This window comes from Heterocephalus glaber, unplaced genomic scaffold (genome assembly GCF_053883595.1).
Source record: "Heterocephalus glaber isolate CG9 unplaced genomic scaffold, H.glaber_assembly_v1.0 deba00001472, whole genome shotgun sequence".
Classification (NCBI taxonomy): domain Eukaryota; kingdom Metazoa; phylum Chordata; class Mammalia; order Rodentia; family Bathyergidae; genus Heterocephalus; species Heterocephalus glaber.
The window spans coordinates 46,643,959-46,667,384 of NW_028258315.1; the positions used below are offsets into that span (position 1 = coordinate 46,643,959).

At 36.5% G+C, this 23,426-nt stretch overlaps 1 protein-coding gene and 1 long non-coding RNA gene across 4 annotated transcripts in view; both read right to left on the minus strand.

Moving 5' to 3' along the window:
* The window catches only part of Suclg2 (succinate-CoA ligase GDP-forming subunit beta), a 373,391-nt gene that overhangs the window by 158,055 nt on the left and 191,910 nt on the right, over positions 1-23,426 (minus strand). The window lies entirely within an intron of this gene.
* The window catches only part of LOC147826354 (uncharacterized), a 45,133-nt gene continuing 21,707 nt past the window's right edge, over positions 1-23,426 (minus strand). Inside the window, exon 2 of the long non-coding RNA XR_015439493.1 lies at positions 1-23,426. This exon is cut by the window's right edge and continues 15,569 nt beyond it. This is a non-coding gene — a long non-coding RNA (uncharacterized LOC147826354).

Below are 23,426 nucleotides of genomic sequence, written 5' to 3' on the forward strand. Positions count from 1 at the left end.
TTTGCATTAACATTTTATTAAGAGTTCAACTTTCTTTTCCTCTTGAAATTTAGACTGCAACTCTATTAATATTGTCTGGAACACAAGTGTATGAAAAACAGCATCTCCCAAAAGTGGCCCCCAAAATCATATTTGCTGTCAAAAGAGATGCTTATGTTCTAGTAGTAAATTTGGCACTTGGGAGACTATTCCATTTGGCTTAGTCAATTTAAAAATATATAAAATATGAACTGTGAACACCATAGAAAGACATGAAATAAGCTCAAGTTTTAGGGAACAGCTTTAGGTAATTTTAAAACACAAAGGGCATGAAAAAACAACCTATTTTTCTAAACATAATACCACTATTAATAACAAAAGAAACTGAAAATTAACAAAACCTTGCTTTGTTCTAGCTTCTGTGGGAGAAAAAACAACTGGTCTCAAACAATCAGAAGAAATTTAAATGGTCCTGCTCACCAGCCCTTCAGTAGACACTCACATCATAGTGACCCACAACAGACTCCAGACAGGAGCCCCACATGAGATAGAATTGTTAATCATTAAAGGAACCACTATGCATACAACAGAATGCACTGAGAGAAAATTAAAGCAACATCGAGAAGGCCAGACAGCAGAGTATCCTTGAATGCCATTCATAAAAACGCTATCACCAAACAACTCCAGCAATGCATAAGTCTTTGCTGTTTGAAGAATTCAGATTTTGAGGAAATGAACCAATCATGATGTATTAGTAAAATCTGTTGCCTAAACTACTATAAGACTCATACTAAATGGTGACTAGTTATCATCAATAATACTAGTAGAGACTTACATGGTACTTTCCATCTGTAAGTGCTAGGTACAAAATTACCAGTATTTCTGTTTAAACATATCAGTTAATGCTTTTTAAAATTACAAGTGATAAATGACCATATGCAAATTTTAAATGATATACAATCTTGAGTCCAAATCATGTATTTCCCTTGCAGGTAACTACAAACACACAATTATAGCTTTTCACGGAACAATCAAATAGTTCTAAAATGCTAAACATATTTAAACATTTGTATGTACTGAATCCTTTTCCTTTAGTTTTTCTTCTTTTATTTCTTTTTCCTTTTAAGTACTTCTCCATTTTAAACTAATACATAGTCACAGTATGGAATACAAAAACACAGAAAATAGAACAAATCACATACAGTTCTAACAGTCAAAATTATAGAATACCATTACTTTGTATATTTTCTCCTAGTATATTTCTGGTAGAGATTTTGCCAGGTGTAGTTAAAAAAATATTTATTGTATGATGAAAGAGGAGGCAACAGCCTTAAGGCAGAAGCTACTTTAAAAACAAAAAACCCCTAATCTTCCATGTCTATTTGTTGTGAGTCACTGGCAGAAGCACACATACCAGAGGAGGGGATTACACAAGTGTATGAACATCAGCAGGTGGGGATCGATCATAAAAATTCATTTTAGAGGCTGCTGGCTGCAAATACTATTCTGTGTTAAATGTTTTCTTGCATCAAAAATGTTGACATTGTTTTCTTAGGACAAAATCCAAGAGATGGACTAGAGGGTTAAATGTCTGATAATATTTTAAAAGAACTTGACACAATCATCATCCTTATGTATTAAAGGTATACATTTACTTGTAATGCAGCTTATTCTCTTAATAGTTGCTCAATTTGATTCAATAATGTATTATAATGGTATCTGTCTTTAACCATTCTAACCTTAAAGAGTCTTAAAGAGACAGGCTTTCATTTACTAAAAAAAGAACAGGGCTTTTTATGATATGTGATAATTTACAATAAAAATTTAAGTGAGAAGAATGTCATGGGCAGAAAATTTGGGTGAGTATAAAGTTGTTAAGGGACAATGATCATTGTAATGAAAGATTATCATTGTAACTTACTAGCTACCATTACTAAGTCATATCAAATCTTACTTTCCCATTTTATCGATGAAGAAATTGATGCTAATATAGTGTGATGGATTTAAGGGTAGGTTTAAAAATTCTGTGATACTGCTTTCAAGAGATGGAACTTATCTACATCTCTTCATCTTGGTTAAGTGACTCACTTCCAGTGAACAGAATGTGGATAAGTGATGTACCTTCCCTTCTGAGATTAGGCTAAAAAAGACAGTGGCTTTCTTTGTATGTGCAGTACCTTGTTGGGTTATACACAGCTCAGTGGAGGGGCTCACAGGTAAGGAACACACAAGTACATGAGCTTAAATACATAAAATCCAAGTACTACAGAGTAGTACTCAACAGTTGACTACAACCTTGGGAAAGATCTCTAGTCAGAATAACCCAGCTAAATTGCTCCTATATTTCTGATTCTCAGAAACCTCAAGTGATAATAATGTTGTTTTAACCAGGTAAGTTTTAGAATATTTTGTTATAAAGCAATAGAAAATTAACATTTAAATAATTTGTTTAGGATGACAAGTGGAAGTAAGAGTTCAAGATGTCAATCACTGCAATGTACTTTGTCTTAGGAAAAATGGTGTGGAAATGAAAGAAAGCAAGAAAAAAAACTTTCAGAAATAGTTGCCCCTGCTCTCAATGAGAAGAGCATAAAGGAGCAAACATACTGATTTTTATCTGTTCGTCCTCCCAAATCTTACATAAAATACTTTTGCCATTTCTTTGCTCACTATGTTGTTATGAAGTACTTAATGTATTTGTCAGATGGGAATCTTATTTAAGGTTTGACTTAAAAACATATTAGGTAAGACTAATGAGGCTGTCTACTTTCAAATCACCACTGAATTCTGCAGTACAGTGATTCTCAAAAGTATGGTACCTGGACCAGCAGCATTGCATCAGCACAGAGGTGGTTATTAATGCATATGTTTGGTCCTCACACCAGGCTACTAAATTAGAATCTGATGGTGCATTGCAAAAATCAGTGTTCTGATGGCCTTTCCAAATGAAGAGAAGCAGTTTTATGTGTATTGCTCTAGACTTAAGACTCCTATGAAAGTGAGAGTGGCCACCCTATAGCTTCGTGCCTACTGATATCTCCAAGCATTTTCTGGATGAGAACAAAGGCTTTGGGTGGCCTTCAACCTAATTACAATGTTTAAAGAGATTTAATTACTAAATGCCAACCCATACAAATGTGAGAAACATCTCTCCTACAGAGACTTTGTGATGAATTGAATGCATTTTTAATCAACTGCTTGGCAAGCAGTATGGGCTATTTGTATACAGCTATACCAATGCTAAACATATTTATTCACAACTTGACAAGAAATGCTGCCCTGTAATTAATCATTTTCCAGCTCGAATTCAGATGAAATAAAAATACACACTCAAAATATGAATCTCCTCTTAGTCACACAAATAATAATTAGATCTAGCTAGTATCTACATATGTGCAGGTCTTTTTAGACAAAACAATGCCAGATACCTGAAGTATGTTGGTCATAAAAAGGACGTTTATTTAAAAATACATATATGGGGCTGGAGATTTAGCTCAGTGGTTCCGGTGCCTGCCTCGCAAGCGCAAGGTCCCAAGTTCAATCCCCGGTACCAAAAAAGAAAAAAAAAACATATATAAAACAGAAAATTACCATTCATTTTGAGTATCAATTGTGAGTTATTAAAACCAAGTAATCTATTAATTGAATATTTCCACTAAAATATTTCTAAATAAGATGCAAATTTTTCAATAATCATGTGTCTGGGAAAGAAAATGGTTAAAAATGAAAGGGTTGGCATTAGTTTTATTTTTTAAGTTAAAAAACAATCACCACTTGCAATTAGCTCATGAAAATACATTGTTCTCTGGATCACTTGCTTTACTAAATGTGTATTCTCAAGATGAGGATGTTAACAGAAATTGTTCTCAATGGATAGCATGCTAAAATTCATGGTCAATAGAACTGAGTTAATTTTTTTAAAAAAAAATCATTTTAGTTACTCACTTTTAGGATTTCTACCTCATTTCCCAAATGTAATAATGCTGGAAGTACCATAAAATACTGCAATTAAATATGAAATTCACTGTAAATGAAACCCAACAATGAGAGAAAATGCTATGAAGTCATTATAAAAAAGCAACTGTTTGAATATAAAAAAAATATGATTTCATAAGTGTGTGGGAGGGTTTTTTCCCCCCACCCTCTTTTCAATATTCATCAGGCAATTATTGTGTGGCAGGCACTGGGAAGTGAAATTATCTACAAAAATCTTCAGCCTCTGGTTTGAATGTATTCACAACCTGGGAGGAAAGGGAAAAATGTATGTGTGCAGAGGGGAAAGAAGGTGGAGTGTACATAATGTGCAGAAATGAGCAGGGTACTGTAAGGGAAAATGTTGACTCCCACGACAGGTCATTAGTGAACTATATTCCAAATCCACAAACTGGCCAATGAAAAAGAAAGTTCATAAAAACTTGAAATAATCTGTTTTAAAAACTAAAAAAGAATGAAGACATTCATACATTGCTTTAGTAATTTTACTTTTAACAATTTCTAGGAATACATGCCACATTTCGTAGAGACATGTAGTTAATAATGTTCACAGAAAGATTAAAAAAAAAATCTATGAATAGCCTAATATTCAAGACAAGAGTTGAGGAGTGGTAATAATTATTACATTCATTTTATGGAATGCTTTGCCAGCCATGTAAAAGAATGAAGTTATTTTCATATACATTAAATTTAAAGCATCTCTAAGACCTGTTTTTAAGTAAAAATGCAAGCCACATAAGAATACATATAGGATGAGTCTATTTATTTAAAGAACAAATTAAGAGGCATGTGTGCACCATGTCACCATATGTAAACACATTAAAAGGTGACAAAGATTTGCACCTAAGTTCTGATTCTAACTGATATTGGGAAACAAAATCAAGTCATCTCTCATATCTGAGGGTAGGTCAGTTCCAGGACTTCCCTTATTAAATACCAAAATGTGAGGATGCTCAAATCCCTGATATAGAATGGCATGTTATTTGCAGAGAACAGTGGTGGTGAACCTATGGCATGTGCATTACTGTGTTTTTCTTTTGAGACAAAAGATGTTAACGTATGAGTTGTTTTTTCTAAACTAAATCCTCTGTACTCAGGTTTAATTGCAGTGTTGGCACTTTGTGATAAATAACTGGGTTTGGGGTTGCAGTTTTGGCACCCAGTCTCTAAAAGGTTCGCCACCACTGGAATATAACCCCCACACACCTACCTGTATATTTTTAATCACCTCTAGATTACTTATGATACCTAAAACAATATAAATACTGCAAAAATAGTTACCATACTGTATTATTTAGAGAATGACAATGAGGAAGAAGTCTGTACATATTTAGTACAGAAGCAATTTTCTCCCACTATTTTGATCTCAGTTGATTTGAGTCTGCAGACGCAGAGCTCACAAGTACAGAGGGCAACTTACTTCCGAGTGTTTATACATCAGAATCAGCAGCACTCCTTCCCTGTGTGTTTAAAGAAAAGGTTTCTTCTTTTATTAAGTAAACTCTAGTTATTCTGTTTGTCTTTGTTATTGTTGATTCTCATAGTGAAAAAAAATAAAAACTCTAAATTCTATCAACATAGCAATGAACCCTACCAATATAGACAGAAGTAATATAAACACTAACTTGAGAATTTTTTGCTTTTCTGTTTTTAAGAAAACACATTATTGTACATTTGCTTAACAGAAATGATAGTACTTTATAGTGTTTTCGAAATTCCATTAAGAAAAAGAATTCTATAAAGAAAAAGCAAACGTGACAGATTAAAACCCAATCCACAGCCAGGACTAGCTTGGCAAAACACACTGATTAAGTGGTTTTTATTATTTGTATTTCTGGAACATACACATCCCCTTCCTACCAAATATGTTAAAGTTTTCCAAAATCAAGTAATGAATGGCACATATTAAGCACTGACACAGTACTCCAATCTGTCTTGGACCTTAGTTTTTATAGGCCTTTGAAGAAAATCTGAATTTAGAGGCAGAAAATTGGGGCCAATGATGGAAGTTTAACAGTGGCCAGAGGAAATTCAAGAGCCAAAAACTCAAGATTCATTCTGCATAGGTAAGTCACTTAAATACTGGAGAAAATAAGTCAGTTCCTGTTCTGGCTTGTGTTTAGATGTCCCCCTAAAGCCTCATGTGGTGATAGGTGGGGCTTTTCAGAGGTGGCTGAATAGAGAGTGTGTGATGCTGGGATCAAGGATGTGTGAGTACTAAATCAGTACACTGACTGGTGTGGAATAGTTCTGGGTAGGATTAAGGGACAGAAAGAGTTGGTGTTTGTCACTTGCTGCTTGCTACCTTCTGTCTGCCATGAACTGTTTCTCCTCTGTGATGCTCTTCTGCCATGCCCCTCAGCCTTGGAGCCAGCCGATTATGTACTGAACCTCTACAAACTGTGAGCAGAAAGAAACTCTTCTTCCTTTAACTTCGGGTGTTGAGTATTTTGTCTCAGCAACAAAAAAAGTAACTAAGACAGTTCCTTTAAAATACTAAGTAAACCCCATTCCTTCCTATAGCAGTCATGTACGTAAGACCTGTGTTAGTTTTTTCCACATTGGTAATGCATTACAAATTTTTTCCTGAATATTTTAAAACTTAAATACATTATCTGTAAAGAGAACTAGATCACTATGAACAAGTTACATAAATTCCTATAAATTGGAGATAGCAGTAAATTTTAAAAATACAATATTTTCATTAAGTTCTATCTAGATACAGTCTACCAGTGGGACCGAACTAAAGCAAAGTGTTAAAGCCATTATTAAAAAAAATTTTTTTGTTGAGATATTAACTCAAAAAGAGGAAACAGACTTTTTATTTCTATGTTGTACTATAAAAAATTTCAAGCAACAAAGAGAAGTTGAAAGAAATGGATCAGGGAATGAACACTCATGTACCCATCATACAGAACAGTAATGGCAAACCTTTTAGAAACCGAGTGCCAAACTGCAATTCCAAAGCCACTTATTTATTGCAAAGTGCCAAAAGTGCAATTAAACCTGAATGCCGAGGTTTTAGTTTAGAAAAAACAATTCATACATTAACATCTTTCATCTTAAAAGAAAAACACAATAACATATGTGCCACAGGTTCTTCCCCACTGATACAGATTATACCAGGGAACACTCATGTAGCCATCATATAGATTGTAGAATATGGTACTTGCAAAGCTTGAAGATAAGTAGCAATTACCTATCTTCTCTCCATTTTCTAGGAGTCTTGGCTACTTAATATTTTAAGTATTTACCTAGAGAGTTCTCAAGAAACACCAAATTCCAATCCCCAATTTTAGAAAGCTGATCTGAACAAAAGATATAATGTAATTATGCTAATTCCTCCACCCATCTGGGAAGGGTTCTTAATGCATCTGGCTCATGGGCATTTTTCCTCCCCAACATACAACTGCACAAGGAAACAAAACAAACCATTTCCAATCTCCATTCCTTACAGTTCTGAGCCTGAAGTGTACCCACCACCTGGCCCTAATTCACTGCTTCAGTCTCCACCTTACTCCAGCATCTAATTTTAAGAACTTGAGGTATTCCAGGTCTTAGAAGTTTTACTTATCTCATAGAACCCTCAAAACAGTGAGAGCAGAGGTCTTCCTATTATTCCTATATTTCACAACACATGTAAAAACAAAAGCAAAAGAAAATTTTAAACTATCCCACATCTGTATGATTCAAGATTCTACAATCAAACCAGTCCACAAAACAATTTCATTTTTTCATTGGTGTTTATTTAGCTCTTGTATGTTTCTTCTAACAAATTTCAAGATTCTATGCTTTCAATCTGTGTCTTTTGGCTGTCTGACTACATTTCGTACAATTTTATCCAAACCTTACTTTTTGTTTAAACCCAACTTAAATGTCATCTCCTCTGAGAAGTGCTCAAGTATTTTAATAAATGAGAGTTACATAAATCAATACAGATGAGCCTTGACTAAGGACTGTTTTACTTCAGATTGTTGAGGTCAAAATGATGCAAAAACATAGGCCTTCAGTAGGAAGTGGTCTTTCATTTTTGAATTTTGATCTTTTCTCAGGTTATGCGGTATGATCCTCTCTCAAAATCCTGGGCAGATGAAGTAAGTCTCAGCTTGAAAGCACCAAGGAAAATAACCCATACTCTACAGTGTGCATTGTTGTTAAGTTAGGATTTTCAGTACACTGGATATATTAAATGCATTTTTGACCTATGATACTTTCAATTCACAGTAGCTGTATCAGAACATAACCCTATTATAAGTCAAGGCACCTTTGTACACGCAAAGTATTCTTTCTATTTGACAAACTAAGACAAACTAAGTAAAATACAAAGTCTTTATTTTGTAAGCAATGACAACCAAGATAAAAATAGTTCTCACCCTAGAAAGACAACAAAAAATCTACCAGATGCTATATAATCTACAGTGGAGAACTGTCAAGATTTTTAGGATAGATACTCGCAATTTTAGATTGTTTTCCTATTAGGCATTTCCTTTCTGGTATTCTTTAATTCTTTAGCCCAATTATCAACAAAAGTATATTCTACTAAAATAACTAATTTGATAGATACATAGTTTCCTTTTATTCTTTTTATTTCAAAGGGGGTAATAATATGATGGAGTTATTTTAAAATGACAGCTAACTTCCTAACAGTGTTTATGACGTAATTTCGTTTTCAAGTAACTAATCACAGATTCATAGCCTTAAAGTTTGAAAGGACTTTAAAGAGAGCCAGCCCAATCTGTGATGTGTTGGTAAACTATGCAGAGGAAGAAAGGGTCATTTGCAGAGTTTGCCAATTTTTAAGGTGTAAATACCCCCAATATGGCCAATTTCAAGTTACAAATTCACAATTTCCTAAATATTTAATACCAATAATATAGCCACTACCAAATCCACCCCCAATAAAAGGATGAAGGTTTTGAGGACTAGTATAAATAAATGGCTGTTGAAGCTCTCTCTCTCACTCCCCCCACCCCCATGCGCGCGCGCGCACGCACTCAAAAGTTAAGTGTATGTGTTAGAAGGCAGGTTAACTAACTCTTGGTCTAGCCTAGCTAGTCTCAATTTCCTGGAATTATGGAAAGATACTTTGCTTGGCCTCACTCTATAGCAGTGATGGTAAAACTTTTGGAGACTGAGTGCCAACTGCAACTCAAAATTCACTTATTTATCACAAAGTGCCCAAATTGCAATTAAACCTGAATACTGAGGTTTTAGTTTAGAAAAAACAACTCATACATTAACATCTTTTGTCTCAAAAGAAAAATACAATAACATGTATGCCATACATTAGCCACCATTGCTCTAGAGCAATTAAGAAAAATCTAAATCTCTGGGCCCTACTTGGGGGCGGGGCACAAAAAAAAATCTTCCAAATGGGATTCATGCCTTGTAAACAAAGCTACTAATTGAACCATAATTTAGAAATGCAGGACTGAATAGCATTTCTAATATAACCAAGTTTAAGAACTCCTGTAAATTTTCCTAATTTTATATTGCCTAGTAAGAAACCTCACTCCTTTACATTAACTTGGTAAATTAATAAAATACACAGTAATAAAAAGCACAAATTATCACAATATTTTAAAAGGTTGTTAGTTTCAAGTATATTCCATGTATGGCCATAAATTATACTTACTGGAATATTTTCTAAACTTTGGGCCCTCCTTTACAAAGATAAGACTAACATGTAATCTGCGTATTGATTTTATGTAAATGATTATTTCTGTAGTGTTTAAGGGGCTGGTAATGATTAATTCTCTTAAAGACTAAAATTATTATTTCTTCTATTAATTTCTTTATTAAATACATTTGGATAAAAAGAAATAATTTTCATATAGAAGTCAAAATTATCATAAGCTCCTTATTAGGTTTACTAAATAATACATACCCAACTGAGTTCTCAGTCCATCCCCTGCTCTTATTTTTCCCCTCCTCTCTCTTAATTCAAATATTTATTGTTTTCACCATGTATGGATTACTAAATCCAATTCAAGGCACTCCTTGGCATCAGATACAACATCTAATTGTCATTCTACAACTGAAATTCTACTCAAGACAGTATTTCTAAATTATAGTCCAATTAGTAGCTCTGTTTACCAGGCATAAATACCATTCTAATTTAGCAGATCTTGTGGATCATGTAAGGGTCTTCTAACCCAATCAGCTGCATTTTGCAATGGCTTAATCTACTACTTTATTTGTATTAGTACAGTATGTTTTAAAGGAAACCTCTAGCATTATTTTCTTTCCAACTGGAATCACAGGTTAGGATATGCAGTAGACCTTCCTACTCCCTTTCTGTTCTTAATGTAATTTAAATTCTTAGTAGAACCCTGAAATCCATCATTAATTTCTTCTATGTTGCCTTTCATTCTCAGCACATTTCTCTTCTTTATCTTATAGCTGATGAGTAAGATTGAAACACTGAATTTCAAATACAGTGATATTTGAGTCTTTTCTTCTTCAATGAATAACATGGGGAAAATTGTTTTGGTCTCCTACAAAAAAACACCATAAGCCGAGTAGCTTATAAACTACAGAAATTTCTTTCTCATAGTTGGGAAAGTAGGGATGTCCACAATGAAGGCACAGAAGATTTGGTGTCTAGTGAGGGCCTCCTTTTTGGCTGTTTCTTCACAAGGTGGAAGGGGAGTGCAAGTTCCCCCAACCATTAGGGTTCCAATCTCATGACTTGATCATTTCTCAAAGGCCTCACCTCCTGATTCCACGGCTTTGGGGGTTATAATTTCAACAAGTGGATGGCTCGAGTGAAGCTACATTCACACACAGCAAAATTATTTAGGGTGGCAGTAAATCTTTCTTCCCACCCAACTTTTTGCCCTTCTGGTTATGCAGCTACAAACCAGGAAATAAGAAAACAACCTTAACTGGCTAAAACAATGACTCAAGGCAATTGTTTTCAGGTAGTGGGAAACTCTTGATATTCTTTGATGGACAAGTCACTGCTGCCCAATGGCTTTTCAGAAGGCAATGATCTAGAAAACTTGTATGTCCACTGGTCCATGCATATTACTACAAGATTGACCACTCAATACAAACAAAATCCTAGCTGTACATCAGAAACACATCTAGATATAACCAGAAGGCTATGATGAACTTGGGTAAACCCCAAGTTTGTCACTGTCATGAGTTTTCTATGTGCACCTTACACATATCTACTAATACCTATTGCTCTTTCACAAAACTTATTAAGAAAATTAGGTTAAAGGACTGATAGATGACAGCTATAGATCAAAATATATTGCTTAAAACATTCTTAGGCCTAAGCATATATAAATATTTGTTTTCATTCCCTAGATTTTGTAAGAATCACACAAAATTGCAAAAGAAATATCCTAAATCATGGCTTTTTAAGTACAGGTACAGTATCTTATGTGTGTATTTATCTCCAGCATTTGGCACAGCACTTGTACATGTACATACAGTAGACATTTAGTATATCATAATAAAACCTCAGCTTTGAAACCAGAGAAGTGAGGCTTGTAGTTGTGTAAGAAGTTGCAGAGCAATACTTTCCATCTTTTTAAATGGTCTATATGTCCACTAGTAGATAAATGGATGAAGAAAATGTGACACACACACACACACACAATAGGGTACTACTCAGCCATAAGGGATAAATTAGAATCATCTGTAGGACCATAATGCTAAATGCAATAAATCAGACACAGGTAGTTAAATACCATATGGTTTCTCTAATATGACAAACCTAAAATATAATTTCAAGAGCAAAATAAAAGAGATGGTAGGAAATTGTAAAGTGGACTCTGTAGAGATGGGAAGGGGAATCTCAGTCACAGAGGAAAGACAGAGATGGGAGGATGAGGAGAAAGAGGAAATAAAAATGATGAAGATTTTATATATATATATATATGTAAATTCCCTGAGATGAATGTAATTATTTGTATAGCAAACACATACTAATAAAAAAGACTTACTTATTTCAAGATTTTAACCTTATAATATATTAGTCCATTGGCCTCTCATTATAGAAAGTATATTAAAACCCAGAACTGGAACCTGAGCTTTGTGAATTAAGGTAAGAAGGATGTTACAGCCATGTCTGGGTCACCCTCCCTGCCCCTGGGTGGAAGAGATCACCTGGCTCATCCTCCTGCAGCTTAGACATTACTTCACTCTAGACAGTCACTTGGAATTTGGGGCATAAATCACCATAAGCATCTTTCATGTTTGTCAAATCAAGTCACTTTAAATCCCCTGACTAAAAAGGGAGAGTGGTTTCCAGAATTGAATTGGAAAAAAAGATTTTAAATCTCTTCCTGCTCCTAAAATGGAATGCTCAAAAGTGATATATATTGGCAATGTAAAATACTTTGGATGGGAAGAGAATACAGAAATTAACTTTCTAACTTGAATAATTTCAATTTTATAATTCTCAATGTTAGGTTAATCACTATAATTAAAATACACTATACTGTGCTTTGGGTAGTGGGCGAAGAAAATACATCATTGGGACAGACATCTTATTAGGAATGTGGTGGAGAAAGTATAAAAAATATTTTCAAATCTGTGACAGGGTGGAGCTTTCTTTGCACACATGTTCCACTACCCATGTTTCAATGTGGACATCACAGCATTCCAGTCTTCACCGTCTCTCCCTCACACTGTCCTGGGAAGCCAGATGGGGAAGGGATCCTGTTGTTCCCAGTGGTCTTCAAATTTAAGGTGTCATTACCACTGCTACTTCTAGCACTGGAAGTAATAAAATTCAAATCAGGGATAATGTAATCAAAGGATATAACTTAGTATATAAGACAGACGGTACTGGGATACCAAATATTCCATCTTCATTTCCTCTTTCCTCACAGAATCTCAGCAGCACATCAATTCTGTTATATTGTCACCCGCCCTTTTAACCTGGAAACATGTGACTGCTACCTTGCTAGTGAGCAGCAAACAAAAGACAGTGTAAGACTTCTGGTATTTAGCCTGGCCTTGCGCCTCCTTGGTACCTGAATATCTTAAATTGAATTACATAGGATTCCTCCGTTTTTACCAGTCAAATCAACAATTAATCTGGTTTAAGATATATGGCCCATTATACACAAAGATCATAACACAGGTAGGTCTTCAGGAGTATCAGAGAAGCCAAAGGGAAAACAGGTTCCTCTGTAGAGGAAATTAATGGTCCTTAAATGTTACTGAAGATGTTTGCCTACTCTGTCCCAGTACAAACCTTCATTCAAAGGTTTATTGGAAAACTGGATTGAATATAGATAGTGGAGGAAGATATAGCTGATTACAGGAGTGGTGTTATTGTGATATCCATGGAATGTGAGGATATAGGATAAAACTCACTGAAGTCAAAGGTGCGGTCATTTCAGGCTTCATGAGAAACACAGGGAGGTGAAATCAATTATAAGCCAGAGAGGAAAGAATCAAAATCAGTTAGGAAAGAAATTTTAATTTCAAGTTTCTCAGGAGAAACTATAAATAATGCAAAGTTTAAAACATATTAGCAAAAATATATCATGTTATCTTTTTCAAGCAAAAGAGCTAAACTTGAAAGTTTTGTGAAGACATTCAGTTCTGAATATTTAAAAGCAAATGTATATATTTGCCAGAGAAGAAAAAAATGTTTAGAGCAAAAGATTAACATGAAAATTCTTGGTTGATACCAAGATATCAATCTGGACATGAATGAAACCAGGTTATTTTCCCTTTCTTCTTTATAATTTTATGTGCCATTTGTTTTATTGGTGGTCCTGGGGATTGAACCCAAGGCCTTCAAATTGAGCTGTCTTCTCTGCCCTCTTTTTTGAAACAGCATCTCACTAAGTCACTAAGTTGCCCAAGCTGGGCTTGAACTTGAGATCCTCCTGCCTCAGCCTCCCAGAATGCTAGAATTACAGGGGTGCACTACCATGCCCAGCTGTTGATGTAATATTTGAAAAGTGAAAATTGTGGAGTATAATTTTTATAATTAGAAAAACAGAGAGTTTTGCAGATTGGAAAATATCCAAATAGTCACACAATATCATTGTATAAACATTCAACATGGAAGGCTCCTCAAATCCAAACTCTTCCCAAATATCCTCTATAAAGCAATCTACAAACTTGCTCTTAATGAAAGAAATGTGCTTTCCAATGATCTCCATGTTTTGGATGCTGTTAATGACTGTGACCAGCACCTCTGACCTATAGACTAGAATCTTGCTTCTCAAAGCCTGGGTCTCCAGATCAATAACATTAAAATCACTTAAAAATAAGTGAGGAATTAGACTGGAAGAAAAGAGATTTTAAATTTCATTCTCCTAAAAATGTCATGTTCTAAAATGATACATGTTGGAAATGTATAACACTTTCAGTGGGGAGAATATGCAAAAATTCATTTTCTAACTTGAACGATTTTATGATTCTCAATGTTATATGTATTAGAAATGCAAAATCTCTGGCCCCAACTTAGATCTGCTTGAATTGGGGAATTTATTGGGGCATTACTGAAAGAGGGAATTCATACTACATCTTATTTACAGCAGTTGTACTGGGAAAATAGTGGACAGTGGTGTTATTTAAGCTAAGAGATGAAGATAGAATTATTTAAACTTTGAAGATTTCTGTGTGAGCTGTTGTCCATCTATATTACTTACAGCAACAATAAAACAATAAAGTCAGCTGTTACACTATTAATACTACAACAAAAGAGGCAACTGACAATTACTGGAACTTTACCACGTATGAGACACAGTGTGCATGACTGGGGAAGTTTGTTATGTCGGTGCCAACATTTGAATCACATCCAAAGTTTGAATGGCTTCTCCCTTGAATCCTGGCTGAAGCTATGACTTGCTTTAGCCTCTAGAATGCAGCAGAGAAGACACTGTACTGGTTATAGGTCAATGCCTTGAAAAAGTCTGGCATTCTTTCTGCTTTCACCTCTCGGTGCTGGCTAGGAAGCTGAGCTGCTCTACTAAGAAGGCCATGTGTAGCAGTCCTGTGCAGAGATCACTTGGAGAGGGAGGGGCCTCAAACAGCATGGGGATAAGGGAGGAGTTCAGCAGTCAGCTAAACAGTTACATGTGTGAACACCAACAAGGAGAGTAAAACAATTGCTCACCTGATCCCAGCTTAGCTTGCTGACCTACATTGAAAATATGTTCTAATAAAAAAGAAAAACTGAAACAAAGAAAATAAAGTAGCTGGTGTTTTATTAAAGCCACTAAGTCTTTGAGTGCTTTTCTATGTAGCAATAATTACCAAAACAGTGCTCTATTGTTGTGTCTTATTTCAGTCTTCCAAAATTCCTAAGAAATAGGCCCTAACACAGCATCCTCTTTCTACCATTATCTGATTTGAATGTGGCCACAGACAACAGTCTGTGCTAGGGCTGGACTGTACAAGAAGAATTCTGTAAATGACCCAACACACATCAGTCCAGTCTGATCTGAGGGCAGGACATTTCCCATCCTATCCTTGCATTTCCCTATCTCAGAGAAAATTTAAGATTCTTTCAGCTCTGAGATTCCATTACTCTTACTAACCTAGCAGTCCATGCCTTCTGTTTCTATAGCACGGGCTTTAGTGGAGAACATAATATACACAAAAAGGCACATACTGTCCAGTCAAGGTCAGAAGGAAAACAGGCACCCTGAGAGCATCCCATCTATACTGTCCTAGTGATTGGAATCTCAGGAACCATCCCCACAATGAGGCAGGTGAGGCTCAAAGCACACTAGTGTATTCTGAGCATGCTGTTCTCTAGAATGTCTTCCAATAACCCAGTGTGCCACTGGGGCCTTGGAGCCCTTCAATTAAAAAACACAGCACATGAATATTACTATCTTATTTTCACTCCCCTCATTTGTGTTTAGGAAGGTTTTCCAACAAGAAAAACACATGGTTAATCACCTTTGAGTTTCAGTTTAACAAAGTAGCTTAGAAAGAAAAGAGAGCTTTTAAAAAATGATTTAACATTGTTATGTGGACAATCAAATCTAATCTCATGTAATTTATTCACACAGAAGCTCAATTATCCAAATGCTCTTAATTGGGCCTCCACCTGATATTGATGGCCAGTGATCCAGTCAAAGGGTAGCTGTTTTGTGTGAGTTTTAATGTGAATTAGTATCACATTTTTACCATTTCTTTGCTACTATTTAAACTACCATAGTCTGCTTTGCAAAATACATCTAAGCAGAGGGAAAAGCATTCAGAGATTTTTGTATTCTGGAAGGAAAATACATTTTCTGTGGCCTTTTTCTACTCAATCTATATGAAAAAATCCAGCAAGTTCATGCTACTGCCATCTATTTGAAGGAAAATAGGACAGTGGCTTTAAGGAAATATTGGTACCACCTTTAGAAAACCCCACGATGAAGAGCAGACATGTGCCAGGCACTTGGAATGGTAGTAAACTAGCATCAGCCACAGATCAGCAACCGCCCAAGGAGCAACATGCTGACAGAACCAGCTGGGAACCTATACCATAGGCCAACTGTTCCCTTCTCTAAAACCATTTCATCTTCAAATCAGCCTAAAATGCACATCAAGGAATGACCTCTCCTTGTCTGTGCACTTTATATGAAGGTTTTTGCTTGCAAATCTGCTCAAGGGTCAAGTTTAAATTTCAGTCAATTTGTTTACTTCTGTTGTAATGGAAAAGACATTTACTGAGGAAGAAAAGTGATACTGGAAGTACTCCATGACACATGAGAGAAAGAACACCAAAGCTCTTAGTAGCAAAACTGGATCAGTTGAGAAATGCATTAGGATGCTAGGAACAATACACAGAGATTTATTTTCTCACATAAAAGAAGACTGGTGTTATGGCCCAGGGCCAGCATGATATTACCTGAAGTCAAGCAGGAACTCAGATCACTTTGATCTTTCTGTGCTATAATGAAAGTCTACCATTCTAAAGTCAACTATTAGGCTAGAAGACTGCTGAACTCCTGCAGTTACAAAGCCATTGTAAGCAGCAGGGAGGGTCATGCAATAGGTAAAAGGACTCCATTCTCAGCTGCTTCAGCTTCTTAAAAACAGGTCTGCCAAAGTCTCACATCATACTTCTGTTTGTTATCATTGGCCAGAAGGTGGTTACATAACTCCACAAAGCTGAAAGGGAGGATGGATATTCTGCTGAGATTTTGCCAAGGAAGAAATAAGGAATTTTGGATATCCCAGAAGTCTCTGCCTTATACCAAATCAAAGTTGATAGCAAATCATCCCTAACTGAAGTATTACTTCTAGTGGCAGAAGTACAGTATAACTAAAAATAACATTGGTAATAATACCTTAAGTTTGTAGAAAGCCCATGCTGAAAGTCCCAATTTGGCTCATACATAATCACATGATAGCAATAAAAATGACAATAATACTGACAGCTAGTTAGTAACAGTATCTATCCTCTATTGAATAACAGATTCTGTGGTTTTTATTAACTTCATTTTACATAGAAGATACTGACTTTAGAGATGGGAAGTGATTTTTCTAGGGCTATTTACTCTGCTAGGAAGATAGAACTGCTACTTAATCAAAGCTCTCTGGTCACATTGTGTTAATCACTATCCTGATGAGGTCATCAATATTCCCATTTTACAGTTAATGAGGCTGAGGTTCATCTAATTGGGAGTATTTTAATTCACTATAATTATAACTCAGTACTGTGTGGAACCAATGATACAATTTTGTTTATAAACATATTTTTGTTTTTTGTTTGTTTAAATCACTAGCCCTTAAAGGGCTCTAGAGAAGGAATAAGGAAATCAGGCTACTCATCCTGGTTTTGGTAGCAGCGATTTTGACTTGACTGTAAAAATAATCTATGCCCATTGAAAAAGAAAATTCAAACAATATAGCAAAGAAGAAAAGTAAAAGTCAGCCCCAAACACCCTTAGTTAAGATAATACACCCAGGAACACTGTGGTGAGCATTTTCTAGGGTGTTTCTAATCCTGATTCGTGGATGGGGAAGGGGAAAAGGAGGGCAGGTTAAGGAAACTGTGTAATGACCCTGAGATTCATAGCCAGGAATCTAGCCCACTCCACCCAAGTCCCCAGTGTATTCTCCAGCCCAGAAAATCACTGAATCTTCCCTTTCCTGCTGAAAGACATTCCATAAATACGCATGACTTAAAATACTATAAGAGACTGTCCTTTCTTTTAATGGGCTTTCAAGAGAATATCTTTTTATTTCTCTTCCAAGCACCAACATGAAAAGAACTAAAATATGACCATTAACAAATTACCCACACCATGCTTGATTTAACACTCCATACCAGATTCAGGATTTGAACATCAACAATACACTGAAGCTTACTCATTTTTCATTTCCTTTTGCCAACTCCATAAATCTGCTTGAAATCTTAAGTGCAGATTACATATTTAAGTAACTCTGGAATCCTGGTAAGTAAAAACATAAAATGTAATTAGGTTTCCATATAACTATAACACAGGAAGCACAAAGATGGCATTCTGAAAAAGGGGCCTCTACACTCATTTCAATACATTTTTAAAAATCACATAGACTATATCAGCCACGAAGACAGACGTCATTTAGCAAAAAGGATCTTCTCTTCAGCTTCAACACCATTGTCAAATCGGGCTTGACAACTTCTTGTTATAATCTGTTCTGTGCACTGTTCAGTAGCATCTTTGGCCTATTTCCACTGGAAGTCAGTAGCACACTGACCCCAAAGTGGCAATCAAATGGGCCTCCAGACCCTGCCAAATGTGCCCTGGGTGCCAATATGATTCCTAGTTGAGAACTGCTGATCTGAAAGATCCCCATCAGTTCAGAGAACCTGGAAAGATTTCCAAGGAAACAGCTAATTGAGGCAGGTGAAGTGGGAAGTGGTGGGAGAAGATGCTGGACAAGAGGACTCCTATGAAACACGGCGGAGTCATGTCAGTAATGGAAAGTAAGGTGGTCTCAAATCAGATGATTCATGCTTTTGAATTTCTGCCTCAAAGGGTTAGCATTCAGTCTGCAGAAAATGGGGATCACCTTATCTTTGTGAGCAATAACAGGCTAAACGAGAAAAGGTGAGAAAGACTAAGAGAAAGGCTTCAGGGTATGCAGCTAAGGCTGCTGCTATCTTGGTTTCTTTAAAGACTTCTCTAAAAGTATCTACCAAATACCAAACACCACTGAAAATATTGATGTGGTGACCAAACACCACTGAAAATATTCTGATTTTTAAAATAGGAATATTCTACACAGAGAAAGTATTTTCAATGTTAGTTAACATGTATCACTGCCATCGATGTTAATTCCTCACTGTCATCACTATGGCTATGCTTATTAAAAGAAGACAGTACTGACCACCAATGTCAGCATTTCTCCAATATGTTCCTAAGAAACTCTCATGTCTGGGAAGTGTTAATAATATCTGTAAATGCATACAGACACACAAATAGAATTAATTTTTTTCAAAATTTATCCTTTAAAAAGGAAAAAAGACAAAAGATGCAGAATACAACAGTTTTATCTAGATATTTTGACATAAATACTTACATTCCTAGTTTACTTTCCTATGAAATAAGGAGAAATACACCTAAAGTAAATTTTCTCTTTTCCTCAAGTAATTAATTTGTTTAAGAGGCCACCTTTTTCCTGTCCTCTCATACAAGTTCAGGTTGGTGCCCTACCCATGCTTATTTGAAATATGACCAGTCTGGAAACACTGTCCTAATCTAGTGCAGTGGGACTATATGGAAAAGACCCCAGATGTGGTGCCCAAGTTCTGTCAGAGAGGGAGAGCCATGTTGCAAAAAGGGGAAAAAAAGTCACGCTACTGATGGGTCAAGAAGGATGCTGCCTGGCCAGCTGTCTGTAAACATCAGCCTAAGGCAACCAAGTGATAGAGTGACATACCCTCAGGTAGGAATTAAAACAGCATGGGGACCATGGAAACACATCTTCAGATCCTAGACAGCAGGGCTACATTGTTTAATAGTTGGAGGGCCATCCCTTCCTGTGTATTTGAGGCAATTTCCTCTTGTGACACACCATGTTTTGTCTTCTTGAACATTTAACCTTTGAGATTTAAACAGCAGAGACCAGGCCGGGGCCTATTCCTTTAGAGAGTGCTGGAATTGTTACTGAAAGTGACACTTTTCTAATTATTCTGTCAAGCATCAATCTGGGAAGTTCCTAGTTCCTGTGCACTCTGACTGACAGGCAATCAGTGAGTTACTGCACAACATGGCCTTACCTGCGTTACAGAAATCTTGGAAAGAAATACAGAGACACAGAATTTGGATAAAATAATAAAATTTCTTCTCACCAGTTTGGGCAGGGTGGGGAATGCTAGAAACCAGTCTGGTCAGTATCCAAGCCCTTTGTTCTGCATTTCCCTTTTTATATCCTTTTTAGCCATTATCTCATCCCTAGTGGTCTTTGATATGTAAATATAATTCCAGTTCCTCTTTACAAGTCACAGACACAAGATAGGCCATATACATTGTAAATTCACCCTGGCATGGTAACTTTGTTAGGTTAATGAAGTTACACATTAGAGTCAGATAATCCTCACCTCAAACAAGGAGTTAAGGGAAAAGCAAATCTTAAAAGAACACATTACTTATTTTGCTTCTACAGTTACCTTAATATTCAATCTATTAAGTTATCTAAAACTTTTCCGTATCACCTGCACAGAGAGCACCTGTGCCCCAAGACCGAAGGTGCATAGCGGAAGAAGGCCAGGTGCCCACAGGCTGGGTACTTACTTGTTTGTGCATACACCCTTCTTAAGCACAGCACTCTTCTACCTGGAAGCCCTCTGAAATGTAGACACCGCCAAAGCTGACAGCATACTTCCACATTTCCACCATCGTGCCCAGGATTTACAACAGACACCCACACTGGCTGCTGAAAACTCAATCCAAAGGCACAGCACCAAAGCCAATCTCAGAAGCCCCCTATCTCAAGGCAGACAGAGTTCTCGGGGGGCAAGCAGGAGTCTCGAAACCTGCCCCAAATTGAAACTTGTACTTCTACTTGTTTACATGTGAGGTTTGTGAGAGAAAAAGAGAAAAAGGAGGGAGGCAGGAGAACTGTCACAACAGGAGTTATTAACTATCTTTAGGAAAATTTCACTCATTTTTCTCTTTATTTTACTCCATATAAAGGTATAACTGGAAAATATGGTGAATGTTTAAGAAACACTTAAAATAGTGGAAACATTTATCACCATTAATCTCCTTTAAAACATTCCCCCTCACCTGGAACACACATCACATCAATTCTTGCCATTTTCGGGAACAGTTGTAGATGTCCTCTTGCTTTAGTTGTGGGGTTGTGGTTGACTGAATATACTGAATGGATTCAAAACATTTACCTTTCACAGTATTTTGACTTTGGGGAAGAGCAAGAAGTTGCATGGTGCAGATTAGATGAACAGGGTGGATGAGGACACACTGTAATGTTTGTACAAGCCTGCCTTTCTGTTGGATGTTACTCCATAGCAGCATTCACCGAATGTTTAATGTTTAATCACACTTTCTAAAGACACAAAAGATTTCCAGAACTGCTTCAGAAAGTGTCGAGAATAATGGGATAAGTGTGTTCAAAGCCAGGGGCAGTATTTGCAGAGTGATTAATAGTAATGTGTCTTTTACTATAAAGCATTCTTTAAAATTTTAAACATTTACTGTATATTTTAATCACCTTTATATTAATAGATGTTCTGCTTTCGATTTGCCCTTACAAATCAGGCTGCATGTAATTTCTGTGACAATACACAGGAAATGAAATGAGATTGATGGATCAGTCTTTCTATTAGTTTGTGATAGGTCTGTGAAAGCTATCTTAAAATGTGTGGCAGCATGCATGATGTGGTGTTCAAAATCAAATAGGTGGTAGTGTACGGACAAAGGTTATATCATGAGTGAGAGCCACCAGGCCATGTGGTAAGAAGGACTCAATAAAACAAATGCCCAAAATACAAAGGAAGCCGGACACTTGTGGCTGTTTCCCTAAGATGATTCATTATCTTTTCAGGATCTCAGAGCTTGCAAAGGCTACAAGTAATTCAAAAGCAGGCAATTTTGAGATATCTAGACTGCTACCAACCAGTCTCTTAAATGGTCTGTTTCCTCTCCTCCCTTCCCATGATGCATATTCCTATCCTTATCCAAGATTTCATAACCCTGATGTTAAGCCCTTCCATGGCTTCTCATTTTTTTGGAGTAAAATTCAGACTTGCTATGTGGCCCATATGACCCTCCTGAGCTGGGCTTTGCTTGCTGCTCACCTTCCTTGGTTCCTCTCACTCTGCCCTGACACCTGCCTTCCAGCCTTTGCACTTCAATCCTTCTTCTTCTTTTAACTTGGCCTCAGGACACCTAAGTTTAGTCCTAAAAATCACCAGTTCTCAACTTACACGTTACCACCTTAGAGAAGCCCTGTCTAGCTACCATCTACAGGCTAAGAGCATACCCCAGCCCTGAGCTACAGGCAGCAAAACTAACTGTCCTGGGCCTGGGCCATGTTCCCTTTTGGCTGCCCCCTGACAATGGCTAGGCATATAGGCACGTAAGTGTGGGTCCATTACTGGGAGACGTGCACCTCTCTTCTGGCTCACGGACTTTGACAGTTCACCAAACCGTTCTCAGCCCACACGTGAGTTTAGGACACTTTTTCATACCTTCCTCCTGCCCTCTTTCATTCAGGGTCACATCCACAGCAGTTTGGTGGCTAGGCCAGCTCCTCCCAGCTCCTTTCTTACTTTCATTAATGACATCTTACCTAATAAAAATCCTTGCACATTTAATACTGTCTTGGTAGAGTGTGGGACTCTAACTAGTATACTCAGTGGCATCTTACTTTGTCTTCTTAGCACTACTAAGATTATCTAGAGTGGCACCCACAAATCTGCATTGTGCCAGGCCTCCAGGTAGTTCCTGAATATATTGAATTTTGAGAAACAATGATCTAATATTATTGGCTAATTACAGTTGGAAGAAGAGCAAGAACTGAGCCTTATGAATCCCCAGTTAATTTCTGGGCAACTAGCACTTAATAACACACACACGGCCCTTAGGCTGTATCTCTGCTTATTTACTCTTAAAAGATGAATTTATGCTGGTTACTTTTTAACATCCATTTAAAAAAGATTGACTTCATAAAATGGGTATTAACATATCAGGTAAATGACAAGAATTTCTAGAACATTGATTTGATCATGGCTTACTGTCTCCATGTATCTAACTGGCTTCGTAGCTTTTAAGGCAGTAAAAATAAATCCAATTTATTTCCCCCTCTCTTGAGGGAAGTATAATCTGATGTTCTGCCATTACTAACATGGAAAAACGGTCACACTATCAAGATGGCATCTAGCAAGATGAAATGGCACTGAAGTTTGTTGCTATTGATTTCTATGTGGCAAAACCTGGGTCTTGTTTTTCTTTTTAGATTAAGTACTCTGATCTCCAGGAAGAAGTGCTGCAGTTTCGGTGAACAACAACTGCCTG